We start from the raw sequence: 6,000 nt of genomic DNA, 5'->3' as shown, positions 1-6,000 counted from the left end.
CTGGCCAGAACTACAGTCTACATGGTCGGAATTCCTCTGCAATCAATCGTTATATTTAAATTACTTTCATTATATATAATATATGGACAGATGTTTGTGGTCACATGACTATAAGATTTGTATGTGCTTTTTGAACAGCCCATTTCACATTTGCTGTTATTTTAATCATCATTCTTCTGGAAAGATCTTCCACTAGATTTTGTAGTGGGCTTGTGGAGATTTGTGTTTAATCGTCCACAAGGTGCAATAGTAAAGTCAGGTAGTGATGTAAGATGAAAAGGCCTGGGGTTCAGTCAGTGTTTCAATTCATTCTAAAGGTGTTCAGTAAGGTTCAGGTTAGAGGTCACTTCAACCCATGTAAACCACATCTTCACTTTGGGCACAGGGGCATTGTCATGTTCGAACAGACAGACAGACAGACAGACAGACAGACAGACAGACAGACAGACAGACAGACAGACAGACAGACAGATAGATAGATAGATAGATAGATAGATAGATAGATAGATAGATAGATAGATAGATAGATAGATAGATAGATAGATAGATCTACATCTGTAAATATTATTCAGCTTGCATAATCTGATTTACCAATCTTACAGAAAACTTGGTTAAAGTTTGTTATGTTTCTAGTGCATTAAATTGCAAATCATATTGCAAAACATATTTCTTTGTTTTGCTGATATTTGTGATATTTATCTATTTAGTTTTGTTGTATCTAGAGTGCATAATTAATTCCTGAAACAATTGCTTTCCAAAAACATCCTGGTAGGTAGGTTGGCTACTGTAAATTAGATAAACTGATTCGTTTTTTTGCCTGTTTCTCGGATTGGCTCCTGATTTTGCTCTGGTTAAAAATATTAATTAAAACTAATTTTAAGTTAAAAGAATTGAGAGAGAATGAGGATTTTGAATGTATGATCCAAAAAGGCAGTGATAAACATAAAGAGCAGGGTGTTATTTGTTCCTCAGTTTCAGGAGTACAAACCTGGATGCCATCTTGTATCTTCAGCTTTAGGGGAATTGCTGTAATAGTTTAAGGTGAGATCTCACAGACTCAGTGTCCCAGCTTCTCCACTTTGTTTGGTAAGATGTCTCTATTCTTCTGCAGAGTTCTCATCTTTTCATTACAATATTGGATCACACTGCTGTGAGCAAAATGACGCAGTAGCACTGTAGCATCTTGAGCATTAGTCTCTAGTCTTTTCAGTTATAAATCTTTACAAAGTTCCTAAGAACTTTATCTCATTGTGCATTTAGCTGTTGGCATCTATTAATCGCTAATAATGATCGTTTTAGTCAATTTCATAAAGCTGTGGTATATCTTATTAAAGGTTACTATGTTCTTGACAAAGCACACCAGAGACCAGTGTGCCACACTGAATACTGAAAACCCAGTCTGGTGGAGAGCTGAGAGGGAAAAAAGATACCAGTACACCAGCCTAAAGAGCCTATGAGACTGTCAGCTAGGCTACTGCCCATAAAAGGAGACTGGTGCATGCTGGGATGGCAAATTATACCTTCTTTCTTTCTGTCCTTGAATATCCAGCATACCCACTCCATCTGTGTTTTATCTGCTGATGCGCAGTTTACGCATGAAACACATAAATCAATTATGTATTGTCTTAATTAGGCATGCAGAAAAACTTCAGTGAGGATGTTTTTAATTCTGTAAGACGTTAGGGTTTGTTGTAGCTTTATCAGTGGATGAAGATTAGCAGGGGGGCTGGGGGGGGAGAGAATCAACCTAGAAAGAGCCAGGTCACTTTCGGAAGCAGCTGTGCTGTGAAAGATAAGTGTTCCGCTCTGTCTCTTCTCTCATTCCCACTGGATTCTTGTCAAATTTTCAGTGCTATCTCAGCAGTGCTGGCTATGCAGCTCTATTGCTGGGTAGTATTAGAAAGCACACTATATGAGATGATTCATCAATTGATCAACTAATGATGAACATGGAGGATTTGCAGGTACAATCTCAGGCACTCCTCATCAATGCAATGTGCAATGAAGTGCTGATATAAAAGCAAATAAACAGCTGTGTCCTCTGCATGGCCTCCACAGGAGCTAATGCTTGTTTGAGATGGGATGAGTGTGCCTTATGCTGCAAATTTCAATCATCTTGCCAAGTCTAGGACCTTGCTTTTTACATCTGCATCAACGCCATTTCTCTCTCTCTCTCTCTCTCTCTCTCTCTCTCTCTCTCTCTCTCTCTCTCTCTCTCTCTCTTCTCTCTCACTATGTTTTACTTTCTGTCCCATTAATGTCAAAATTCTGTCTAGGCTTATTCTGTTCAGTTTAGAAGTGATAACTAAATGAGCAAGACTGGCAAGGTTATATCTACTTTGCAAATAGCTATCACTTGCCCCTCCATCTTTTTCTCATTCTATTCCTCTTTCCCAGTCTGTTTTCCAATTCCAGGTCTCCTCTATCAGGAAGCGGTAGGTCATCCTACGTCTCTGTCTCTGTGTCCTCTATCACGCAATGTCATTTACCAAAAGTCAGCCACTTATAGAACTTCTGGCCTGATTAAGTCAATACCAACCTTGACATTAAGTTTTAATGTGAGCTAATGGAGTAGTGCGATGGTCAGCACTTACAATAAATGCATTTGTCACTTGCAGAAAATTCCAGTTAGGTCCTAAAGGGCTCCTGTTTATAGATAGTCATCATTATTTAATGAGATGTTATAATGCTGAGCAGGTCAGCCTTTGTTGTGGACTCTATCCATTTATAGCCATGAAGGCTGGGGAAGGTTTTTTATATACCATTATGTTGCACTTAATAGCATAGCATTTCTATCACATAGTAGGGATGTTTAGATTATGTATATAATAATCCATGCAGAGCTGCATGACTATTATGGGATGTTCAGATGCTGAATAATTAACTGATATATTTGCTGACTAATGATCTGTAAGGGCTTTCTGTATCTCACTGAAATAAATTCAGTTTCCATGAAGAAAATAATGTGTGGTCAGAAGTAAGAAGCTACAGAATGCAGTTCATACTACTGCTGTTATATCTGGTTTTGTTGTTGTTTATATATATATATATATATATATATATATATATATATATATATATATATATATATATATATATATATACACTCACCGGCCACTTTATTAGGTACACCTGTCCAACTGCTCGTTAACGCAAATGTCTAATCAGCCAATCATATGGCAGCAACTCAATGCATTTTGGCATGTAGACATGGTCAAGATGATCTGCTGCAGTCCAAACTGAGCATCAGAATGGGGAAGAATGGTGATTTAAGTGACTTTGAACGTGACATGGTTGTTGGTGTCAGACGGCCTGGTCTGGGTATTTCAGAAACTGCTGATCTACTGGGATTTTCACACACAACCATCTCTAGGGTTTACAGAGAATGGTCCGAAAAAGAGAAAAAATCCAGTGAGCGGCAGTTCTGTGGGCGCAAATGCCTTGTTGATGCCAGAGGTCAGAAGAGAATGTCCAGACTGGTTCGAGCTGATAGAAGGCAATAGTAACTCAAATAACCACTTGTTACAACCGAGGTATGCAGAAGAGCATCTCTGAACGCACAACACGTCGAACCTTGAGGTGGATGGGCGCAGGATAACGCGCCATGTCATAAAGCGTGAATCGTCTCAGACTGGTTTCTTGAAAATGACAATGAGTTCACTGTACTTAAATGGCCTCCACAGTCACCAGATCTCAGTCCAATAGAGCACCTTTGGGATGTGGTGGAACAGGAGAATCGCATCATGGATGTGCAGCCGACAAATCTGCAGCAACTGCATGATGCTATCATGTCAATATCGACCAAAATCTCTGAGGAATGTTTCCAGTACCTTGTTGAATCTATGCCACGAAGGATTAAGGCAGTTCTGAAGGCAAAAGGGGGTCCAACCCGGTACTAGTAAGGTGTACCTAATAAAGTGGCCGGTGAGTGTGTGTGTGTGTGTGTATATATATATATATATATATATATATATATATATATATATATATATATATATATATATATAATAAATTATGAGGTAGTGTTTTATTAGATAGCCTTTTTATCAGGTAAATCCAAATTCCTAATAAATCTCAACTTCAACAGCAAGAATTAAAAATTAAAACTAATAGTCATCACATTATATTTTTTTATATATCTGCATTTTTTCCCATCTTAACCAACATTTGACAGCTAACATTTTAGACTGTGCTAATGGCCCCCTACAGTACTCCATTGCTTGTGAAATTAGCACAAGCTCAGCACAATTTACTTTTATTATACGTTTTCACTAAAATTATGACATTTCATTTCATTTCATTTTATTTATTTGACAGGGACAATGCAAACATACATAGTGTCAAAGCAAGCTTGTCACTGAAATGCTGCATAAAAAGTTTATAGCAAATTTTCAATTTTCAACTTTTAATTGAAAGGTGACAAATTAAAATATATATAGTTTTGATGAATATGTGCATTTTTACTTAGAGAAAAGAATATCAGTACTTTCAGCACCTCTGTGGCCAAGTTGCCTTTTTTGCAGTAGACTTCTTACCGTGCATTCCTGCAGTTAAAACCGTGAGCTACTTTGCGAGTGAACCAGTGAATGAAGCTTTCTGAATGTCATTCTTATCTTTACTCGCATTCCTTACACATCAAACAGGATCCAAATGAACCACTGAGGTAAAGGTAATTGCACTTATTTGTTGTTAATTGCTAGTATTCAGGAACCCATAATCTTCCCAATATATTGTAAAGAGTTCTTCCGGCACGTCTAAGCTGATTTTGTTTGCTGGAGGAAAAAGCAGGCTTACGAAAAAAGATAAGATTTAAGATGGCAGGTGTCTGTGCCTGCTGCAGATCATCTGGCTTCAGGTATTTTACTTTATCAGAGGAAAGCTTTCATGTGATTTGGAGCTGTCTGGCGTTTCATGGCTAAATTTAGTGATAAGCACAAAATAAAACATTATTTGAGGATGAACTGCCTTTATTTTCTACATCACTAAATGTTCTTTTTGACTGTGAGTAATGCAGCCATCTAGAATAGTGCATATAGTAAATATGAAATATGGCATTTAAAAAAGACCTAATGTAATGCCTATTTTACCTTGGCGCTGATTCAATAAAAAATTAGTTCAACAAGCAGTCCTCAGTTTCTTTTATTTAGGTTAACATGCCACTTATAAAGCAGGAGGAGAGGCAGGAAGTAAACACTTCATTCAGTAGAAAAAAGAGATGATTATTAATGTGTACAGAGATGTCAAAAATGTTTGAGTAATTCAGATATCTGCTTTGAAAAACAAACTTAGAGTATTACCAGGCAGCTACTATATATCACTGCTACATCACTGTTTTAATACTGATGTTGTCTTTTGGAAGTTTATTCTCACATAAAAACATGCATGATTTGCTAAACCGGTGACTGAATATGTTGTAATGAGATTGAAAAGCTGAAAATGTCTACCATTGGAACCTTTTCCCATGCACTTCTGCTCTTCATTTTACCCAGACAAGCTGAAAAACACAATTACCGACAACAAAAATTAACTAAATGAAGGAAGCATGTTTTGTGATAATGGAAAAAAAAATGTCTGAAGTATTTTATACAATGTAGCTGCAAGCAAAATGTGTCAAAAACTGTAATATTGCACTACTATAAAAAAAAAATCTAATGTTTCCAAGGCAAAGGAAAGGAGAATGTGTTTTCTCTATCAATACAAGTCATCTTAGAAAGTCAGTATTCGGGTCGGTATAGGTATATTGAGTTTGAAATATCAGCGTTAACATCGATATAGATATTACTTCGTATCAGACTGAAAAAGAAGATGAGGTGTATCACTGACATATAAACTGTACGTAGGTTGTATCTGTTTTGCAAACTGTATATTGTTGTATATAAAATGAATGCAGTATTATATATATATATATATATATATATATATATATATATATATATATATATATATATATACACCTAGTACAAGTCCAGCACAATAATGATAATAAAAAGCCAAATATAA

The sequence above is a fragment of the Silurus meridionalis genome, chromosome 10 (assembly GCF_014805685.1).
Source record: "Silurus meridionalis isolate SWU-2019-XX chromosome 10, ASM1480568v1, whole genome shotgun sequence".
NCBI classification, from domain to species: Eukaryota; Metazoa; Chordata; class Actinopteri; order Siluriformes; family Siluridae; genus Silurus; species Silurus meridionalis.
This window is presented reverse-complemented; position numbering follows the sequence as displayed.